A 24,911-nucleotide genomic window follows, 5' to 3' on the forward strand; every position below is an offset into this window, starting at 1 on the left:
GAACGGTTGCTGTGTGAGTGTAGTTGCTCTTCCAGTCAGCATCCCATATGAATAAACCAGTTGAATCTTTACCTGTGGTTATCCACAGTTAAGGTTCTTGGGCTATGCACAGCTCTGTTTAAAAAGAATATGTCGATGTAGTCATAGGGTCGAACCATACACATCTGCTTTCATGCCCTGCTGCTAATTCACTGCAAATAATAACCTGCAGCTGTGAACCTGCACTCAAATAGTCTAGGTATTGTTTCGAATTGCAAGTTTATAAAATATAAAACAAAAGTTTAATGAAAATTTAATAATACGGGTTATATTCTACCATCTGTAATTGACAGAATTATGTTGGATGATGTTTCTTCATGAAAGGACATCTCAAATAAATTGGAAGTGGTGTTACAATATTCACTTAAAATACATACAGAAAATACTATTGTTAAATGCAGTAAAGCTACACTGAGAGTGTTACGAGAATGGTAGCAAAAAACCCAAACTAAATACTAACCACAGGAACACAAGAAAGAAGTTCATTTCATAACCACAACACGAAAATTCACCAGTTCAAAATAGTTCAGAGTTCAACATGAATATTCACAAATAAACACCTATGACACAAAGAATAGTAATTCATACTCAGTCTGTCCTCAGTTCTACAACACAAGTGGAAAAAATTAGAGTCATATTCTGAAGCACATTCAGCTCTCTCTTGAGTCCCTTCAGAAGGTGACGTATAGTAGCGGCAGTTCACCGCACAGAATCAGTGACCTATATGACTGAATCAAGCGCCTCTGGCAGGTTTGCCTTCATGAATTCGACATAGTGCCATAATCGCTCTCTTGAGCTCTTCACTCGGAAATTCCCAGGTCCCAAAAATGGCTCAGAGCACTATGGGACTTAAAATCTGAGGTCATCAGTCCCCTAGAACTCAGAGCTACTTAAACCTAACTGACCTAAGGACATCACACACATCCATGCCCGAGGCAGGATTCGAACCTGCGACAGTAGCGGTCGCGCGGTTCCAGACTGAAGCGCCTAGAACCGCTCAGTTGGTCGTCATTATCAAAATAATTGCCCCGCATATTGGGACAAATAGCTACATTTCCTATCCACAATTTTTTAAAATTCGAAGTTAGACTAAATTCTGTAATTTCTTGTTTAACTTTGTTTAACAGTCCTGTGAAATAGTTTTTAAATTGTTAATGAGTTTTTTAGTTTCACTCTATTTTAAATTTATTGGCATATGCTGAAAGTTTGCTTAACGTGAAATTAGAAATTTGCACATTATGATTTTCCTATAAGTTCCATCCCTGTAATCTATGTATCTGTGTCTACTGTACTTATTGATTTACAGCGTCAATTACATATTTTTCATTTTACAAATGTTTCTTGGAACATTGTACACTCCAGAATTACACAACAATAGAATATAGCATGAATACTTTATATTTGGTCATACTAAGGTATTTACATAATGAACACTTTACTATTTTTTAAATAACGTTATTCAGATGTTGACTGCAAGTGCTATTAAAAAACTTTGCTAATTTAAAAGTGGTCAACTGCGTGTTTAGCCGACACCACAGTTGAAAAGAGAACTAAGACACTTTAGTGAAGAAGGCATATATAACTGTTCAAACAAAATTTAACGACAATTCGTTCTCATTCAATGTGAGCGCGCTTGCACAAGAATATTAGCTTATTTATTTATGAGCAAATCTTTATTTGTTATTACTGTGAATGACTTGATTGTGACCATATATTTAAAACATTTCTTTATTTAAATATTGTTGTAATACATTCAGTCTAGTAAGTGGTCAAGTTAAATCAGTTCATGTCTGTAGATCATAAGAACGATGTATTTTTGATGGGGACGGCCTTCAGCCAATGGAAAAGCAGACACTATCAGAACACTACGGGAATCATCTGGAAACTGGGGCCGGCCGGAAATGAAGAATTTGTTACTTTACTTGTTAGGTATCTATTTTAGAATCTAGGGATGGAAATAATCGTTTGGCGTTATTGGCCCGTATGCCCCTTACGGGACAGGTCCGGCAGCCTTGGTGCAGGTCTTATTACATTAGACGCCACATTGGGCCCCTTACGCGCCGGATGGGGTTGAAATGGTGATGAAGACAACACAACACACAGTCCCTGAGCGGAGAAAATCCCAGACGCAGCCGGGAAACGAACACGGGCCCCTTAGGACGGCAGTCCGTCACGCTTACCATTCAGCTACCGGGGCGGACAGAATCCAGGGATATCTGGGTTGGGTATGAAGTAAGCAAATTATGGAAACGAGAATTTCAAACGTGTCAGGCTGGAGCCAGCTGCTCACTCAAGTGATAGATTTTTTCTATATACATGCGTGGTGTCCGTTCAGTCGGCCATGTCAAATGGAACATATATATGGCATATCTATACGCATTACTGCCATGTTAACTCCAGTGGGAATACAAGAGTTGCTGCGAGCTAGTGTGTGAATGGACAATGGAACTCACTTGCATGTGACAAATTGAGAATTTGGGTCGAACAGGAAGCGTGTCCAGATGGCGGAGTCGCCAGCCGTCATAGTTCACTGAGTCCACTGGTGGGACATCAAGCAAGGCACAGTAGCTCAACGTGTTCGCATAGAGGGCTGGCTGCACTCAACAGAAAATAAATGAATAAAACTGAGGGAAGTATTCAATGAGGAGGTTGACGGGGTGCAATATGACGCACGCCCAGGCGAATTGATGTCAACAGTGGCAAACAAAACGAAAAGAATAGGCGCGTAAGACAACCGCACGCGTTAAGTCGGAGAACCGGGTTCAAGTCCCCTATCGGCAAAAATTTTCAACTTTCACCATCGATTTATTTCGATAACCGATTGTGGCTGATATTGAACTCTTGTTTTTATTTTAGATTTTTTTCCTTTTTCTTGGTCATATAAGGTGGGTTTGGTATTCAAATGAAACATAGACGATAATAGTGGATGTTTCAATATCCCTCTAATAATGCACACATCTAAAACAGTTTTTCATCACCCACGTTGCCAGAACTCCTTAAGATAGAAGTAGACTGTGGATATTGTAATACACACACAGTCCCTTTGACTGTTCAGAGATGTTACTAAACCCGCCCAAAAATGTAAACACCCATGCATGAGCCGCGCCTATTAGACGGAGGGGGTCCGACAGCCGATCAGTACCAGTCATTCCACCAGGAAGGAGGTACACGGCTAGTGTTGTCTGTAGTTCAACCATGCCTAGACGGCCAATATTGCGATTCGGTCGCGTCCGCATTGTTGCTTTGTGCCAAGAAAGGCTCTCAACAAGGGAAGTGTCGAGGCGTCTAGGAGTGAACCAAAGCAATGTTGTTCGCGCGTGGAGGAGATACAGAGAGACAGGAACTGTCGATGACATGCCTCGCTCAGGCAGCCCAAGGGCTACTACTGCATTGGATGACCGCTACCTACGGATTATGGCTTGGAGGAACCCTGACAGCAACGCCACCATGCTGAATAATGCTTTTCGTGCAGCCACAAGACGTCTTGTTACGAATCAAAGTCTGCGCAGTAGGGTGCATGATACACAACTTTACTCCCGACGTCCATGGCGAAGTCCATCTTTCCTAATGCGGCACCATGCAGCGCGGTGCAGATGGGCCCAACAACATCGAATGGAGCGCTCAGGATTGGCATCACGTTCTCTTCAGCGTTGAGTGTCGCATATGCCTTCAACCAGAGAATCGTCGGAGACGTGTTTGGAGGCAGCCCTTTCTGTCTGAACGCCTTAGACACACTGTCCAGCGAGTTCAGTATGGTGGAGGTTCCCTGTTGTTTTTGGGTGGCATTACGTGGGGTCGACGTACGCCGCTGGTGGTCATGGAAGGCACCGTAACGTGTATGATACGTGAATGCCATCTCCGACCGATAGTGCAATCACATCGGCAGCAAATTGACGCGGCATTCGTCTTCATGGACGACAATCACGCCCCCATCGTGCATGTCTTGTGAATGACTTCCTTCAGGTTAACGACATCGCTCGATTAGTGTCGCCAGCATGTTCTCCAGACATGAACGCTATCGAATATGCCTGAGATAGATTGAAAAGGACTGTTTATGGACGACGTGAGCCACCAACCTCTCTGAGCGATCTACGCCGAATCGCCGTTGAGGAGTGGGACAATCTGGACCAACAGTGGCATGATGAACAAGTGGATAGTATGCCACGACGAATACAGGAACGCATCAATGCAAGAGGACGTGCTACTGGGTATTAGAGGTACCGATGTGTACAGCAATCTGGACCCTCTAAAGCTCTAGCTGTATGGCGGTACAACATGCAATGTGTGGTTTTCATGAGCAATAAAAAGGGCGGAAATGAAGTTTATGTTGACCTCTAGTCCAGTTTTCTGTGCAGTTTACGGAACTCTCGGAACCGGGGGTGATGCAAAACATTCTTTGATGTGTGTATTTCCAGTTAATTTGTACACAACCTCTGGTTCTGTCAGTTTATCCAGGTCCCATCTCCTTAAATTCCCACCTCTTTGCAGTTTCTTCAATTTTAATCTACAGTTCATAACCAATAGATTGTGGTCAGAGTCCACATCTACCCCTGGAAATGTCTTACAATTTAGAACCTGGCTCCTAAATCTCTGTCTTATCATTTTATAACCTATCTGAAACCTTCCAGTATCTCCAGGCTTCTTCAATGTATACAGCCTTTTCTCATGATACTTGAACCAAGTGTTAGCTATGATTAAGTTATGTTCTGTGCAAAATTCTACCAGGCGGCTTCCTCCTTCACTCCTTATCCCCATTCCATATTCACCTACTACGTTTTCTTCTCTTCCTTTTCCTACTATCGAATTCCAGTCACCCATGACTATTAAATTTTCGTTTCCCTTCAGTATCTGAATAATTTCTTTTATCTCATCATACGTTTCAATCAGTCTCTTCGTCATCTGCGGAGGTAGTCGGCATGTAAACTTGTACTACAGTGGTAGGCGTGGGCTTCGTATCTATCTTGGCCACAATAATGCGTTTACTACGCTGTTTGTAATAGCTTACCCGCATTCCTATTTTTTTATTCATTATTAAACCTACTCCTGCATTACTCCTATTTGATTTTGTATTTATAACCCTGTATTCACCTGACTAGAATTCTTGTTCCTCCTGCCACCGAAATTCACTAATTCCCACTATAACTAACTTTTACCTATCCATTTCCCTTTTTAAATTTTCTATCCTACCTGCCCGATTAAGGGATATAACATTCCACGCTCCGACCCGTAGAACGCCAGTTTTCTTTCTCCTTATAACAACGTCCTCCTGAGTAGCCCTCGCCCGGAGATCAGAATGGGGGACTATTTTACCTCTGGAATATTTTACGCAAGAGGACGCCATTATCATTTCACCATACAGTAAAGCTACATTCCCTCTGGAAAAATTACGGCTGTAGTTTCCCCTTGCTCTCAGCCGTTCGCAGTACCAGCACAGCAAGGCCGTTTTGGTTAGTGTTACAATACTAGATCAGTCAATCATCCAGACTGTTGCCCCTGCAACTACTGAAAAGGCTGCTGCCCCTCTTCAGGAACCACACGTTTGTCTGGCGTTTTAACAGATAACCCTCCGTTGTGGTTGCACCTACGGTATGGCTATCTGTATCGCTGAGGCACGCAAGCTTCCCCACCAACGACAAGGTCCATGGTTTATGGGTGGGGGGGGGGGGGCGATAGATAGAATGAAAATAGATAGATACACGAGGAGGCAGTAACCGCTGCGCACAAGCAAACCCATTTCTGACGTTCTGCGCATGACGTCACTGAGGAACAGCTCTTGGCGCGCGCGAAGTGTAAATTTGAGCTTTGTGTTGTGGTTCGTGCGTGTTGTGTTTCGTGCGTGTTGTCGTTTCCGTGTGGTTATCTTTGTGCAGTGAGTGTTTTTCGGAAGAATTTGAGTGTGTGGAAGCAATGCCAGGTTGTGCTGTTGTTGGCTGTAATTCTCACAATCGCAATACAAGAGGGACTGAAATAGTGTTGCATTGTTTCCCACGTGATTAAAGTTTGCAAAAGGTTTGGCTTTCAAAATGCTTTAGGAAAGATCCTGTGAACGTAGGAAACGCAAGAATATGCTCTCGTCATTTCAAGGAAACGGACTATATCCGGGACTTACGTTCAGAACTGTTAAATTTACCGCGGAAACTAATCCTTAAGAGTGATGCGTATCCGTCTTGCAATTTGCCTAGTGGTAGTAGCGCCAGTGATAACACACCGATTGCAATAGAAGAAAGGAAAGAACGTTTTAACAAACGTGAAATTCGTAGAAGAATCCTAGAGACTTTAACGAAGCTCTCACCATTGAAGAGGAATGTTGACAAGTATACATTTACAGATGAAGTTCTTTGTAGTGATCCACATAAAGTCACTACAGAATTCTGTAGCGTCACTACAGAGCAGAAATGCTCATCTAAGGAACATGTGCATGAAATTGCGAGCACGTAATAAAGATCTTAGAGGTCAGCTGCCCTCAATGAAACGACGTCTGCACGAAGAAGAATTTAATAAAAAGGAACTTGTGTCTCGTGAAACTAATCGAATGCTGGGCAAAATATTTTCACCCAATCAAATTAGAAGTTTGTTGCATGGTTCAAAATGGGTTCGATGGGGCAGAGTGGACATTTGTAAGTCTATTACTTTACGTGCTCTTTCGCAGAAGAGTTACAATTTCCTCAGAGAAAAACTCGGATATCCTATACCTGCAGTGTCAACCTTGGGTTTTTGGATTAATCGCAGTTTCAGTGGCCAACCAGGAATTTTGAAGGATGTTTTAGTGATGATGAAAATGCAGGCTGCAACACTGACTGACAGGGAACGTATTTGGGTTTTGTCATTTGATGAAGTGAACATTGACAGTAGAATTTGTTACGATCAGCAAGATGACAGGATTCTTGGACCTCACAGCAATGTCCTCGTTGTCATGGTCCGAGGCTTGTTTGCAACGTGGAAGCAGCCTATCTATTTCAGTTTTGACGTTCAGATGACAGCAGCACTCTTGAACGAAGTAATTGTTTCCCTGGCCAGCATTTGCAACAATGTTGTGGCGGCAGTAGCAGACATGGGTGCAAAGAATAGTTCTGTCTGGAAGGAGCTTGGCATTACTCATGAAAACACTTGTTTTCCACACCCGTGTGATTCTCTGAGACGTGTGTGGGTGTTTGCTGACGTTCCCCATTTGCTCAAACTCTTAAGGAACCACTTGCTGGATCAAGGAATAATGTTGTAAAACAAGGCTGTGATAAAAACTGTGTTCGAGAAACTGTTAGTTTTGGACAGTGGCGAGATGAAAATATGTCCTAAGTTATCTCAGTAACACATTACAGTGAAGGGCAGAGAGCGACAGCGAGTACGCTCAGCAGCTCAGCTGCTATCAAATATAACTGCACAGGCGATTCGGTATTTGATGCCTGAAGAAGGACACGCCAGTGATTTCATACAGATGGTGGATGAGACGTTCGATGTACTTAATTCAAGGACAAAAAAAAGTAATAAATCACTAGCCTGTGGATTTGGTGTCCATTTTCAAGCCCAATAACAGTGCCTACGTAAAATTTATAAGTGTTGTGAGAAGATGCGTGTTAGCAACTCAAAGCATCTCCTACCATTCCATAAAGGGTTTTTGAAAACTGTTCGGTCACTTTTGGGTCTGTTCAGTGACTTAGCTGTTTATAATATTGAATATATTCTTACAGCAAGATGAAATCAAGACCGGTTGGAGAACTTTTTTTCTCTTATAAGTGGCCTCGGCCATTTTTATGATCATCCATCGCCAGTCGAGGTAAAGAGCCGGATAAGACTGTTGTTGTTGGCAGCAAACGCTCATGATATTCCTCTTTCAAATGCATCGTCTGTTGAGCCAGATGAAGAAGGAAGATTCGTGACTGCAACTGTTTTTGGCAATATCCTGCCTGATATGTCTGAGGCGTTGGCAATAGTTGAAGGAGAGAAGGAGATAGAAGACTTAGATTTTGGAGTAGGAGAGTCTGATGTGCCTCCAATGTCACTGGCTTCTGATTGTAGCACTGAAGGATTTAAATATCTTGCTGTATATGTAGCTTATTGATGCAGACAGTATGACAGATCACTGGCCACACCCACAGGAGAGTTACTGACACTGCCTGAGGAGACATCGAGAGGATGGCTGGGCATGGTTTCTCGTGGGGGTGTGCTTGTGCCTTCAAAAACATGGCTCGAAACAGTTAGCAAATTTGAATTAATGTTTGCCCATATCCATGGACACGACAGTTTTTCCAGGGAAACTGGTGTCATCAAGAACCTGTGCGCTATACTTACCGAGCGATTCCCCACTATTCACCCAGAAATCATTAAGATTTACGCTAGGACGAGAACATTTATCCGACTGCGTTGGCTGTCTGCAAAGGACAAGTCGAAGAAAGCAGTTGCAGTTCAGCAACGGAAAGCAAGGAAGTGGTATTTGTCATCGCTTTAGAATGTAAATAAACACTATCCGTGAAAGTTGAATTATATATAAACTTAGTGATAGAAGTGAAGGTCCTCTGACTGTGTTTGTTTCACAACTAGCAAAACTCTACACTGACAGTTCAAGGATTGGCTTATTGTTTCCCACACTACATACCAACTTTGTTGAACGGCGGACTCAGTAAGTTAATTTACCACTACTTCCTGTAAATCGTATTTTGCAGCATTTTTTTGATTCAGTGCCCTTTTATATAAGTGAATTTTAACAACTAGGGCAAACATTATACAGCCACCTTGATAAAAATATAAGCCAAAGGTTTAAGGTGCGGCCGGCTGATGTGGCCGTGCGGTTCTAGGCGCGTCAGTCTGGAACCGCGTGACCGCTGCGGTCGCCGGTTCGAATCCTGCCTCGGGAATGGATGTGTGTGATATCTCTAGGTTCGTTAGGTTTATGTTGTTCTAAGTTCTAGGGGACTGAACCTCAGAAGTTAAGTCCCATAGTGCTCAAAGCCATTTGAACCATTTTTGTTTTTTTTTTGTTTAAGGTGTGAGAAAATTAAGAATGAGTGTGTGTGTGTGTGAGTGTGAGTGTGTGTGTGTGTGTGTGTGTGTGTGTGTGTGTCAGTTCAGGTAGGTAATTGAAATGCTTCCTACAAATAAGGCAATTGCATAATTTCTTGAGTGAAAACGACAGTGTTTTTGTAGACATGATGTAAACAGAATATAAACGAGCGTCACATGGAGCTTGTCTACAAGTTAACATTTTCCCCAGAGCCAAAGTTAGAAAATTGAATGCTCATTTCGAACGTTTACTTAGTAGAGAACTGCAACACAGACTGTACTTTGCACTTATTTTTGTATGGTTTGATCTATAGACGCTTGATTTTATTAAAGTCAGCACTCAGCAGTGTCTGTTTAAAAGCTGGACAAGTTACAGAATATAGCAGTAACTTTCTAGAAATAGCAGAATAACAATTTACCTTTTACTATTTCTCTAGAAACTGACACATTCCACAAATACGTCGATAAATGCGTGGGCTGCGCCTTGTAGCGCTGTTCCAGAGGCAGCGGCAGTTCCTTCGTGACGTCACAGCCTCAGCCAATGGCAGGACAGAGCGCTTACTGCTCAACCTTATTTTTTTAAGGACCTTGGACAGATAGAATAAAAATTCCTGGGTTAGGTCAATGGCTCTCTACGACTTATCCTTGGTAGCGCAGTATCCCGTGTTTTAGAGCAGAGGAAACGTTAAAGAATAATAATGCTAACAACGTCTCCTCCCTCCTCCTTTTCTGTGTTCATTTAGACTGACGTTTCGGTCCATAGTTGGCAGTTCACTGAAATAGCTATTTTCTGCGTTACATCGGTTCGTCTATTTTTAATTTTTAAATTTCAAGCTATTCCATCATTTTAATTCGCTCTTTTCAGCATTTACTTTGTTTCAGTTCCCAGTTACTATCGGCGCCGCTATTCAGCGCTTTCACTAAATTTCGTACTCACGCCTATTTACTGCGCGGCTCACGTCTTTAGCCTATACGTTATCTACAGCAGCATTTGTTTACCGCTGTGATTCATGGATCTGATCAACCTACCTTCACACAGCGTATTTCCATGGTTTGGTGAGTTTCCTTTAGTTGTCTAATCATGTGCCCACACAAATTTAATTTTTTAGTCATGTCGTATTTTACGCCATTAACTTAGAAGCTTTCATTTGCATTTTAGGCTTTCCTATGTTCATATCTGACTATTGCGATTGCAATAAAACTGGTTATAGGGAGATAAAATGCACAAGCCGATCTTGAATAATATGAAATAACTGATTTCCAAGTTACAGACCCAAAACCCAGAAATCCACTGCCAAATAGTTATACGAAAATGTATAAACGTCGACATACAGGGGATAGCCAAAGTAGAGTGAACAGTGGTAGTAATGGGATGGCTGTGTTTGACGGTCAACAACGCAGGTAAGGCACGTGTCGCGCTGGACTGTGTGTGTTCAGTACGGACTATTCATCAGTGCCGGTTGTTTACGAGTAGTGCATGAGTAGTGCATTCAGGGGTCGAGGTCGACGTGCAATGAAAGACCTGACAGAGTTAAAAAGATGGCAGATTGTGGGGGCCCGATTAGCTGGAGCATCAGTAACCAATACAGCCAACTTATTGAATATTTCAAAAGGAACTGTTTCAACAGTCATGACAGCCGCAGCCTACACAAAACATGGTAAGACATCATCGTGCAAACGTAATAGTGACGCAAATCAAAATAAATGACAGAGGTCGTAGTACGCTAACACGAATAGTGTCCAAAAAAAAATCTACGGTGGCTAAAGCGACTGCAGAGCTCAATAGCCATCTTCGGGACCCTGTATCTATCGACACTGTCCGCCAAGAACTCCATAAAGTTAATATTCATGGACGAGCTGCTATACCGAAACCATTAGTGACGACAACCAACGCAAAAACACGGTGTCAGGAGCATAAATCCCGGACGTCTGATCAGTGGAAACACGTCATGCGGTTGAGTCAACGTTCTCGTTATTCCCAACATCGGGCCAGGTTTACGTCTGGAGAACGCCAGAAGAAGCCTACAATCCTGATTGCTTGATTCTAACGGGTAAGCATAGTGATGTAAGTGTGATCGTGTAGGTAGCCATATCATCTCTCAAAGGCCGTCTTACAGTCAACGATTATGTGAACATTTTAGGTGATAAGGTGCACCCTATGATTCAAATGTTGTTCCCCAAAACTGATGACATATTTCAGGACACTAATGCAACCATTCACACAGCCAGAACAGTGCAATCGTGGTATGAGGAGCATGCAACTGAACTGCAGCGTCTTCCCTGGCCTGCACAGTCTCCAGACTTGAACATTATCGAACCCTTGTGGGCGATATTGGAACACAGGCTACTTCGTCACTACAGAAGTTAGAAGAAGTTCTGATCGAAGAGTGGCTTAACTGGAGACTATACATCTACATCTACATTTACATCTACGTGATTACTCTCCTATTCACAATTAAGTGCCTGGCAGAGAGTTCAATGAACCACCTTTATCGTATCTCTCTACCGTTCCACTCTCGAACGGCTCACGGGAAAAACGAGCACTTAATTTTTTCAGTGCGAGCTCTGATTTCTCTTATTTTATCATGATAATCACTTTTTCCTATGTAGTTGGGTGCCAACAAAATGTTTTCGCAATCGGAGGAGAAAACTGGTGATTGAAATTTCATGAGAAAATCCCGTCGCAACGAAAAAGGCCTTTGTTTTCATGATTGCCACTGCAATTTACGTATCATGTCTGTGGCACAGTCCCGTCTATTTCGTGATAATACAAAACGATCCGCCCTTCTCTGAACTTTTTCGATGTCATCCGTCAGTCCCAACTGATGCGAATCCCACACCGCACAGCAGCACTCCAGAATAGGGAGGACAAGTGTAGTGCAAGCAGTCTCTTTAGTAGATCTGTTACAGTTTCTAAGTGTTCTGCCGATGAATCGCAGACTTTAATTTGCTCTACCCACAACAATATCTATGTGATCGTTCCAATTTAGATAATTTGTATTGTAATCCCTAAGTATTTAGTTGAATTTACAGCCTTCAGATTTGTGTGACTTACCGGACGATCGACATTTAACGTATATCTTTTAGTACTCATTTGATTAACTTCACACTTTTCTTTATTCGGGGTCAATTGCCACTTTTCGCACGACGCAGATATTTTATCTAAAACATTTTGCTATTCGTTTTGGTCATCAATTGACTTTACAAGACGGTAAATGACAGCACCATCTGCAAACAATCTAATTCGGCTACTCAGATTGTCTCCCATGTCGTTAATATAGATCAGGAACAATAGAGGGCCTATAACACTTCCTTGGGGAACGCCGGATATTACTTCTGTTTCATTCGACGCCTTTCCATCTGTTACTAAGAACTGTGACTTTTCTGACAGGAAATCACGAATGCAATCGCACAACTGAGACGATACCCCATAGGCACGCAGTTTAGTTAGAAGACGCTTGTGAGGAACGGTGTCGAAATCCTTCTGGAACTCTAAAAATATGGAATCAATTTGACATCCCCTGTCGACAGCACTCATTACCTCGTGAGTATAAAGAGCTAGTTGTGTTTCACAAGGACGATGTTTCCTGTATTCGTGCTGACAATGTGTCAATAAATCGTTTTGTTCGAGGTAATTCATAATGTTCGAAAACAGTATATGTTCCAAAACCCTTCTGCAAATCGACGTTAGTGATATGGGCCTGTAATTCAGCGGATTACTCCTGTTTCTCTTTTGGGGTATTGGTGTGACTTGAGCAATTTTCCAGTCTTTAGTTACGGATCTTTCTGTGAGCGAGCGGTTGTATATAATTGCTAAATATGGAGCTATTGTATCACCATACTCTGAGAGGAACCTGACTGGCATTCAAACTGGACCAGAAGCCTTGCCTTTATTAAGTGATTTAAGCTGCTTTAAAACACCGAGGATATCTACTTCTATGTTGCTCATCTTGGCAGGTGTTCTTGATTGGAATTCAGGAATATTTACTTCATCATCTTTGGTGAAGGAGTTTCGGAAACCCGTGTTTGATAACTCTGCTTCAGTGGCACTGTCATCACTGACTTCACCGTAGTTATTGCGCAGTGAAGGTAGTGATTGCGCTTTGCCACTGGTGTGCTTTGTGTATGACCAGAATCTCTCTGGGTTTTCTGCCAGATTTAGAGACAGAGTTTCGTTATGGAAATCATTTGAAGCATCTCGCTTTGAAATACGCGCTATATTTCGAACTTCTGTAAAACTTGGCCAGTCATGGGGATTTTGTATACTTTTAAATTTGGCATGCTTTTTTCGTTGCTTCTGCAACAGCGATATGACCCGTTTTGTGTACCATGGGGAATCAGTACCAACACTTATTGATTTATGTGGTATATATTTCTCAACTGCCGTCGATACTATCTCTTTGAAATCATTCCACATCTTTTCTACGCATACGTGATCAGATCGGAAGGAGAGGAGACTGTCTATTAAAAAGCGTAAAGAGCATTTTTGACAGCTTTTTTTAGTAGATGTATTTTGCGTTTCTTTTTGATGGTTGTGGGTGTTACGGTATTCAGCCTAGCAGCAACGGCCTTGTGGTCGCTAATCCCTGTATTCGTCACGATGCTCCCTATTTGCCCGCATCTCGTGGTCGTGCGGTAGCGTTCTCGCTTCCCACGCCCGGGTTCCCGGGTTCGATTCCCGGCGCGGTCAGGGATTTTCTCTACCTCGTGATGGCTGGGTGTTGTGTGCTGTCCTTAGGTTAGTTAGGTTTAAGTAGTTCCAAGTTCTAGGGGACTGATGACCATCGATGTTAAGTCCCATAGTGCTCAGAGCCATTTGAACCATTTAGCTCCCTATTTGTCAAGGATTATTTGTTGCTAGGAGGTCAAGTACGCTTTCGCAACCATTTACGCTTCGAGTGGGCTCACGAAATTATTGTTAAAAATAATTTTCTGATAAAGTATTCAGTACAATTTCGGATGACGTTTTACGTCTGCCGCCGGCTTTAAATGTATAATTTTTCCAGCATATTGAGGGTAGATTGACGTCGCCACCGACTACAATTGTATGAGTGGGGTACCCATTTGACATGAAACTCAAGTTTTCTTTGAACTGTTCAGCAACTATATCTTCTGAGCCGGGGGTCGGTAAAACGATCCAATTAGTAGTTTAGTCCGATTGTCAAGTATAACCTCTACCAATACTATTTCGCAGGAACTATCTAATTTAATTTCACCACAAGGTAAATTACTTCTGACAGCAATGAGTACTCCGCCACAAGCTGTATTTAATCTATCCTTTCTGAACACAGTTGGGTCATTTGAAAAAAATTTGGCTGAACTTATTTCCAGCTTCAGTCAGCTTTCCGTATCTATTTGAGCTCGAGTGCTTTCTATTAGGGCTTCGAGCTCTGGTTCTTTCCCAACCCAGCTACGACAGTTTACAACTACAGTACCGATCATTTATACAACTACCTTACTGTGTTTTACCTGCCCCCTTTTTGACGGACGCCATTTCTGTGGTTCCCTGAGACCCTCTAACCTTAAAAATCTCCCAATCCATTCCACACAGTCCCCGCTATCCGTGTAACCGCCTCCTGTGTGTAGTGGACTCCTGACCTATTAAGCGGAACCCGGAAACCCACCACCCGATGGCGCAAGTCAAGGAAGTCGCTCAGTGGAGTGATCGGGGGCACGTGGGTCGTTCTGGACGTCCCTCGCATCCCTGCATCTGAGCCTCCTCAGTGATGCCCCTTGGCAGCAGCCTCAAGCTGTGTGACGGAAGCCAACGCTGCCTGGCGCTGTGAGTGATGGATCACCAACTCAGCTCTCATCTGTACACAGCAATCACAGTGCATATCCATTTCTGAAGTCGCTCCTGTTTGACACTCGGAAAAATATGTAATACACTAATGGTGTACTCGCTTTATTAGCAGCAGAACACAGGCGGCTCTGTCACTGACGGTCTAACTGACATTATACGTCAGTATTCCAAGAAGAATCACAGCTGTATTACGGGCAAATAGGGGTACAACCCCATATTAGTGAACCATTCCCAAGTAAGTACATGTTTTCACATTATTATGCCTATCCCTGTACATAAACACTTTATGTAATTACTGTGATTATTGTGGACTTCTTAAAAATATAGACAATGATAAACAATTATCTGTGCTTTATGTTTGTAACGTATCTTCCAGAGATCATTTTGCATTAATAGATGGATACACGATAGCATTTTCTTTGCTACGTGTGTTTGTTCTTGTTCAAATGGCTCTGAGCACTATGCGACTTAACTTCTGAGGTCATTAGTCGCCTAGAACTTAGAACTAATTAAACCTAACTAACCTAAGGACATCACACACATCCATGCCCGAGGCAGGATTCGAACCTGCGACCGTAGCGGTCGCTCGGTTCCAGACTGTAGCGCGTAGAACCGCACGGCCACTCCGGCCGGCGTTCTTGTTCACTATGAGTATAGAGTATGAGTTATATATATGCTGAGTTAGTGTGAGGGTTGGATTTAACTTTATCGTGTAGTGAAATAACTAAAAATATACCTATTTGACAACAGAATCTCAAACAGTATTCATATAATTTAAGAAAATGAAGCTGAGCATCCCCTATATGCTGCATCCCCTATATGCTGTATTTCAGGATGTAGCACGGACATGGATTACGAGCCTACAACTTTAGACAACAATGAAGAACAATAACAGGTGAGTACTATGAAAATTGTTTATTTAAATTATACTGTTGCTACCTCTCTCTGCAGCGTGTTGCTATCTCAGTGTGCCAAGGGCTATGTAATTTTGACCAGCCGCCCAGGTTTAAACTTACTTCAAAATGGCTTTTAAGTCTAACTAATGTGGTATCCGCTGTTCAAGGCAGTTGGATCACATTACTTCTCATTTTTAACTTAGCAATCGCATTGATCAGTGCTAGACCGGTTTGTGAATAAGTCGTTATGTAACAAGATTGTTATCAATAACTACATATAATCTGAGGCTGTGCTTAACGGCGAGAATTGCGTCATTATTTTTTTATAAAGACATGCAATACTATGTTATTAAAAATTTCTTTTAATTATCAGTGCCTTTAGGTTGAAACCACTAATGCTATTGTTAAGACATAGACATCTACTGGTACACTGAGGTGCTGCTGTGAATGTAGCGCATTGTAGCGGTCAGTCACAGTGTTAAAAACAACAATCGGCGTGGAGTTCTGCTATGTAATTGTCAGAGACAGAGACATGTATGTTTTTTATTTATTTATCTATTTTGTTAACAGAGACCGGATTGAGGAGATCTTTGACAGTGAAAAGAAGTATATCTAAAATTACTGTGAGGTAAATTTGAGTGTGTACTACTGCTTTTAAAAGAGGTTTCACAATGAAACCAATAGGGCAGTAGGTACTTTTGAAATAAATTTATTTATCTTTAGGCCCATTATTACTTATTGTAAGGACTATAATTTGTATGTGGCATTATTAATTCATGGAAGCTTCGAGATGTGGGACTGTGTCTAGGACAAGTGCGAAATTGAATTCAAATATATCTAACGAAAATGGTATGTCCCAGCGGTTACAGAGTAAAAAAACCACAGCGTTAAAACAATTAATAGTTTACTTTTTGCCCCTTCCTTCCTGTATTCGTTGCTTACCATGATCATAAAGGTAAATTTTGTGAAAATTTTTAACAATATATTCCAAAATGAAACTAGATCCTTAAAACAACAGTTTTTTACGTTTTGACTATTTCTTCTTGTATTCCTTGATTACTATGATGATAGAGGCCAATTTTCTGAAAAATGTTCATACCAAATTTTTTGTAGTATCAGGACTCAAAGAGTTAAGGATGCAAGTGGTCTCGGTGGCTAAACAGTGTGAGTTATTATTCACTACAACTCAGATCGTTATTGTTCCATTTGCTGACGTAACCAAAGATATTATTATTTACATTAATTTAATCTTCAAATGCTCTCTTATTCTTGATTTAGGTGCAAACACTTTTTATATACTTTGTTTTAACGTCCAGTCATCCAGGTTTAGGCATTCCATTGATTCTGTATCACTACAGGTGACTGCTGGTATGGCTTCTCTGAAGAGAAAGCGGCACGTTTTGTTCCCCACGCTGACCCATCCAAGTTTGATACACGAGAAAATACTGGGAAGAGCCCAACAGAGTCTCAATATCAGGAATCTGTGTTCAACAGACAGAGGAGCAGTTGAACCTGTAATAAACTAGAGTCGTGTTCACTGGATTTTTGAGGAGAAATCTCTAACAGAAACTGATGTAATACTAATATTGAGGGAATGCATAACACATAAAGCCTGAGTGGTTAATAAAAAACAAGAGAAAAGTCGTGGACATGATTAAAGAAAACAGTTTCATGTGATTTGGAAATTTGAAAAGAATAAAATAAGGAAGGTTTCTTTTGATGCTGCAGGATGACCAAATAAGGATGGGAGGGAAAATGAGGTGAACATTACAACACTTGAGCAACAAAGGATTGAGGACAATTATACATGAACAGTAGTAAAACGTTCTCTAAATTATATTGGTGTTCTGCTCTGTCTTCGACCGCATATCAACACGTCCTAAATTACATCCTTATTAGTAAGTAGAGAGGAACGAAAAAATACTGATAATACCTGGTAGAATTCTAACAATGAAAGCAGCTGAAAACACATTTAGTAAAAAAGAAAAAACCTCTGAGGCACTAAAAAAAAGAAAAAAAGTTGGAGAACGATTGCAACAGTTACTATCAATTACGAAGACCAAACAGTCTACTTCCGTACCACTTTTCTTACACACAATCTTTAAAGTGTAAAGAGGTTCCGAAGTTTTAAAAATGGCTCTGAGCACTGTGGGACTTAACAGCTGTGGTCATCAGTCCCCTAGAACTTAGAACTACTTAAACCTAACTAACCTAAGGACATCACACACATCCATGCCCGAGGCAGGATTCGAACCTGCGACCGTAGCAGTCGCGCGGTTCCGGAATGCGCGCCTAGAACCGCGAGACCACCGCGGCCGGCCGAAGTTTTAATTCCTTGTGCCATTCTTGTAGTGTATTTTACCAAAACACAGTAGGAAAATATTCGTGAGGATCCACGCGTCTGTCGAACACCTACTGTGATTTAAAATATTTTAGATTAAACACATTTGGAATTTTATTTTGGACAATGCGTCAGGCAATATTGCCGCTACAATACATAGTAGGCTCTCGCCAATTCCAGTTTCTGACAGTAAATATAGTAAGTAAACGTCATGGCTGTTGGGTCTTATGCCTTTTTGAAGTCTACAAAAGTAGATGAATACTTTATTCCTCTCAGAATATAACATCTTAGTAATGTTTTCAGATTCAGTTTTTGTTCTGCTGTTGATCGACTTTGATATTCTTCCAGTTTATGATGAAATCGTTCTAGTCAATTTCAGATGGATCGTAACTTGCTGCAATGAGATATGAGGATAATTAATGATCCCTGTAATGCTTTCGTTCTTCTGCAGAAGATGAATCAATGTTAACTTCCACTCATTGTAGTTCGTCTTTCTCCCATATGTTGACTATGGTTTATGTTAAACATTTGCCCAGTATTGCCATAATGGAGGCTTATCCAGCAGACCTGTTGCTTTTTAGTCTCTGGATGTTATGTTTGATCTCACTGTCGACCGAGAGAATGGATCTCTTGATTTATCAGTTACGACGGGATTAATCTGTTTCGTCAAGAATTTCACTGCTGTTTTCGTTTGACGTTAATAAGATATGACTTTGCCTTTGAAAACAGAGGGAGGACGTTTTTTATCCTAGTATCATCTTTTTTAAAATTATTGTAATATTTGCGGAACTGATTTCGTTTGAAAGTTTCGTTCTATCACGTTCAATAGCTTGTTCTTGTACTTGTACTTCTTACTACAAATTTGATTCACTGTTTGTGCTCATCAGATATGATGTATGTGCCAGTCTTCTTTGTACCTGGTTGAGTGACATTTTCTCCAGTCACTCACATTTTAGTGGGTGCTCACAGTTATCATTCCACCACGAGCACTGCTTTCTCTTTTCAGTCCTCAATATTTCTCTTGTCGCCTGTACCGAACGTCTTTCTTATTTTATTCACGGCTGTAATTTTCAGCAACTGTAATATTTATTTTCAGAACAAAATTCACTCGCCGCTTGTAAATATATATTTTAATATGCCTAACCGATTGTGAAAAATTAACTTCTGATCTTCATAAATTTACTATTAGTTTAGCAGATCTCAATATCTTCTTACAAGAATAATGCCATGATATGTACAGAAATGTGCATACTGTATGCAATTATTGTAAACACAGAAAAACAATTTATAGAAACAGAAGCACATGTGTGTATTTTCCAAGCTGATGTGCTAACCAGTACTAAGCTTCTGAAGTCAACATATTAATTTGTCGAAACTGGTAAAGCATATTAAAAATACACTCCTGGAAATGGAAAAAAGAACACATTGACACCGGTGTGTCAGACCCACCATACTTGCTCCGGACACTGCGAGAGGGCTGTACAAGCAATGATCACACGCACGGCACAGCGGACACACCAGGAACCGCGGTGTTGGCCGTCGAATGGCGCTAGCTGCGCAGCATTTGTGCACCGCCGCCGTCAGTGTCAGCCAGTTTTCCGTGGCATACGGAGCTCCATCGCAGTCTTTAACACTGGTAGCATGCCGCGACAGCGTGGACGTGAACCGTATGTGCAGTTGACGGACTTTGAGCGAGGGCGTATAGTGGGCATGCGGGAGGCTGGGTGGACGTACCGCCGAATTGCTCAACACGTGGGGCGTGAGGTCTCCACAGTACATCGATGTTGTCGCCAGTGGTCGGCGGAAGGTGCACGTGCCCGTCGACCTGGGACCGGACCGCAGCGAGGCACGGATGCACGCCAAGACCGTAGGATCCTACGCAGTGCCGTAGGGGACCGCACCGCCACTTCCCAGCAAATTAGGGACACTGTTGCTCCTGGGGTATCGGCGAGGACCATTCGCAACCGTCTCCATGAAGCTGGGCTACGGTCCCGCACACCGTTAGGCCGTCTTCCGCTCACGCCCCAACATCGTGCAGCCTGCCTCCAGTGGTGTCGCGACAGGCGTGAATGGAGGGACGAATGGAGACGTGTCGTCTTCAGCGATGAGAGTCGCTTCTGCCTTGGTGCCAATGATGGTCGTATGCGTGTTTGGCGCCGTGCAGGTGAGCGCCACAATCAGGACTGCATACGACCGTGGCACACAGGGCCAACACCCGGCATCATGGTGTGGGGAGCGATCTCCTACACTGGCCGTACACCACTGGTGATCGTCGAGGGGACACTGAATAGTGCACGGTACATCCAAACCGTCATCGAACCCATCGCTCTACCATTCGTAGACCGGCAAGGGAACTTGCTGTTCCAACAGGACAATGCACGTCCGCATGTATCCCGTGCCACCCAACGTGCTCTAGAAGGTGTAAGTCAACTACCCTGGCCAGCAAGATCTCCGGATCTGTCCCCCATTGAGCATGTTTGGGACTGGATGAAGCGTCGTCTCACGCGGTCTGCACGTCCAGCACGAACGCTGGTCCAACTGAGGCGCCAGGTGGAAATGGCATGGCAAGCCGTTCCACAGGACTACATCCAGCATCTCTACGATCGTCTCCATGGGAGAGTAGCAGCCTGCATTGCTGCGAAAGGTAGATATACACTGTACTAGTGCCGACATTGTGCATGCTCTGTTGCCTGTGTCTATGTGCCTGTGGTTCTGTCAGTGTGATCATGTGATGTATCTGACCCCAGGAATGTGTCAATAAAGTTTCCCCTTCCTGGGACAATGAATTCACGGTGTTCTTATTTCAATTTCCAGGAGTGTATATTCGCAGCTGACGACTGAACTTTATTCTGAAAATGCTTTTCTTTCCTTTTTTGGCGTTTCCGAAGATTATCTCTATTCGTCGAGCTAGATCTTGGAACTGATATCACTTTTCTTTTAGTTTATTGGCAGCGAATGTTGAGTTTCTGCTTTTGTTACGAGGTGTGTGCAAGTATAGTGATTATAGGCCATATTTACTCCATTACTTTGAATCTGTCATTCATTACTTCTGACAATCACAATAATATATATAAAATGAAATGGGTTTTCGTAGCCTGAATACTGACTGCCGCGTCGATACACTCACAATCAGTGGTATTAGATATCCAGAAGACCTCACAAGCGACTCCTAATCAGATTGCGTGCCTATGGAGTATAGTCTCAGCTGTGCGACTGGTTTCATGATTTACTGTCAGAAAGGTCACAGTTCTTAGTAACTGACGGAAAGTCATCGAGCAGCCTTCTTAGATTGTTTGCAGATGATGCTCTCGCTTACCGTCTTATAAGGTCATCAGCTGAGCAAAACAAATTTCAAAACGATTTAGACAAGATATCTGTTCAAAAATGGTTCAAATGGCTCTGAACACTATGGGACTTAACTTCTGAGGTCATCAGTCCCCTAGAACTTAGAACTATTTAAACCTAACTAACCCAAGGACATTACACACATCCACGTCCCAGTCAGGATTCGAACCTGCGACCGTAGAAGTCGCGCGGCTCCAGACTGTAGCGCTAGAACCGCTCGGCCACTGTGGACGGCCAAGATATGTGTATGATGCGAAGAGTGATAATTGTTCCTACATAATGAAAAGTGTGACGTCACCCAAATGAGTACTTAAGCGAATTTCAGTTACAAGGTAAACCACAAAAATCTACAGACTGTAAATTCAACCGAATACTTAGGAACTAAAATTACAAAAATTACTAAAACGGAACGTTCCCGTAGATAATGTTGTGGGGAAAGCAAACTAAAGGCAGCGATATATTGCCACAACACTTAGAGAATGCAAAAGAGACTGCTTGCACTATGCTTGTCTGCTCTCGTCTGGAGTACTGCAGAGCGGTGTAGGACCCGCATCAGATAGGGTTCACGAAATAAGGGAGAGATTGCCACGAATATGATACGCGGATAGGACTGGCACTCATTAAAGCAAAGGTGATTTTCTGTGCAGGATGATCTGAGGGTCTTCTCGCGAAATTTCAGTCACCGACTGTGTGAAAATATTTTGTTGACGCCCACCTACATAGGGAAGAATGATGACCATAATGAGAGAAACCACAGCTCATAGAGGAAGATTAACTTAACTTTGTGTTCTGCCTTACAAACAGGTCTTGTCATGGGGGAAGCTTCGTCAGAGAGGTCCACCGCATGAGCGTCTAGGGAATTTATTCTAGTGGTGGTTTCCCGTTGCCGTCCACTGATGATGATGAAATGATAATGAGGACAACACAACACCCAGTCCCTGAGCGGAGAAAATCTCCGACCCAGCGAGGAATCGAACCCGCGCCCTTTGGCGTGACATACCGCCACACTGACCACTTAGCTGAGGAAGATTAAAAGGCTTCGTTTTTCCCGCTCCCTGTGACAGATTGGAACGGTAGAGAAATAGTGTGAAGATGGTTCGGTGAACGCCTGGCACTTAATTGTGAACTGCAAAGTATGTAATGATTTAGATGTAGATGAACCACCGCGCCGGGCTACTGACTGCGTGCGTTCTGTTGCCGCGCCCTAAGTGGAGTTTCGCCCCGATACTACAGCTGGTAGCAAAATTTTAGTGTTTCGACGGTTTCGGAGATTTTGTGCGTGAGTGGCATGTGTGAGGAGCCGGCGGCTGCGTGGCACGCACGCGGCGACACCCCGCGCAGCCCCTGGGCGCGGTGCGTGTGCGACCAGGGCGGCAGGGCGCGCGAGGAGGTGGATTTCCACACATGCGGCGCCCATACGCGAGCGCGCATGCGTACACAGCCCCAGACGCGGAGAGGCAGCCGCCCCCGCGCCAGCCGTCCACCTGCCGCGGACGCCCACGTGTTCCGCGTAGGGAGGGCAGGCAGCTGGCAGTGCCTGGCGACCATTTACTGCGACACTCGCTTGATGCTGTAACGTTTGTACAGTAGTATTAAGAAATACCCTGCCCTTCATCACGCAAGAACACTATACAAGCGTATCTATCCGTAATTCTCAATACTCGTTAACGATGGTGTGTTTGAATTTTTGTTTCTGTGACTGCATACTGAACGTTGCTCATGTTACTGATTTGGACTCTGAATTGTTTGTTCAACACTGATCATTCCTCCTTGGTATCTCAATAATTTATATGCTGAGGTGACGGAAGTGATGGGATAGCGATATGCACATATGATGGGCTTATTCCAGTAGTGGTACAAGTCCATTATCTCCACTATTCTGTCTATAATGCTTCTGAAGGTAATGATCCAAACAAACAGAAAGAAAGGTTCATCTCTAGCAAGGAGCCATATTCTTGAATATTTCTGGCATCTCAACTGTAGATTTTTCAGCTCTCATTTATCTTTAGGACTCTGTATTTCACAATGAACAATAATGGACTTCTACCACTATTGAAATAAGCCCTTCATATACAGATGGCGGAAGTAGTGCGTACACAAGGTATAAAAGAGCAGTTCTTTGGGGCGGAGCCGTCATTTGTACTCAAGTGATCCATCTGAAAAGGTTTCCGCCGCGATAATGGTGGCACGACGCGAATTAGCGAGCTTTGAACGCGGAATGGTAGTTGGAGTTAGACGCATAGGACACTCCAATTCGGAAATCGTTAAGGAATTCCACATTTTTAGATCCACAACGTCAAGTGTGTGCAGAGAATACAAAATTTCAGGCATTACCCTTCACAATGGACACTGCAGTAACCGATGTCCTTCATTAAACGACCTAGAGCAGCGGTGTTGGCGTAGATTTTTCAGTGCTAACATACTCCGTGAAACGGCCACAGTAAACAACGTGGGACGTACGACGAGCGTGTCCGTTACGACAGTGCGACTAAATTTGGCTTTTATGGGCTATGGCAGCAGACGACGGACGCGAATGCCTTTTGCTAACAGTATGACATCGCCTGCAGCGCCTTTCCTGGGCTCGTGACCATATCGGTTGGATCCTAACCGCGGTTGGATCCCAGGCGACTGGAAAACCGTGGTCCGTTCAGATTAGTCCCTATTTCCGTTGGTAAGAGCAGATGGTAGGGTTAGAGTGTGGTGCAGACCCCACGAAGCCACGAGCCAAACTGCCAACAAGGCACTGCGCAAACCAGTGATGGTTCCAGTTCCAGATATGGAAAGGACAGGGTCTTCTGATACAGCTTCACTGATCATTGGCTGGGAACAGTTATGTTCGGCTACTTGGAGACTATTTGCAGACATTCATGGTCATCATGTTGCCAAACAACGATGGAATTTTTATGGATGACAAAGTTGTCATGTCACGGTTCCACAACTGTTCGCGACTGATTTGAAGAAAATTCTGGACAATTAGAGCGAACATGAATCACATCGAACACTTTTGGGATATAATCGAGAGGTCAATCAATGCGCAAAATCCTGTACCGGCAGCCATTCCGCAATTTTGGATGGTTATAGAGGCAGCATGACTTAATGTCCCTGCAGCAGAGTTCCAACGACTTGTCGAGTCTACGTCACGTCGAGTTGCTGCACTTCGCTGGCTAATGAGAGGTCCTACACGATATTGGGAGGTATCCCACGATTTTTGTCTACTCAGTGTACACTGGAGATCAAAACGCAAGGACGAATGGAACTTGCGCATGTCCCCCCCCCCCCCCCCCCCCCCCTCCCCTGCCCAAGTTACATAGCTCGATGAAACTTGGACATAAAAGAGAAAGAGCTGCTGCAGTCAAGTGCAGAAGCGAACTTAAAGAAGTTACCGTGATTGATGGTCCCCTGGACATTACAATAGGCGGAACTCGGTTCTTAAAGGGATGTGTGATCAAAACGCACAACAGTGTGTGCTCTGCAACGTGCTGCCACGCTGACC

This window comes from Schistocerca americana, chromosome 2 (genome assembly GCF_021461395.2).
Source record: "Schistocerca americana isolate TAMUIC-IGC-003095 chromosome 2, iqSchAmer2.1, whole genome shotgun sequence".
Taxonomy (NCBI): Eukaryota; Metazoa; Arthropoda; class Insecta; order Orthoptera; family Acrididae; genus Schistocerca; species Schistocerca americana.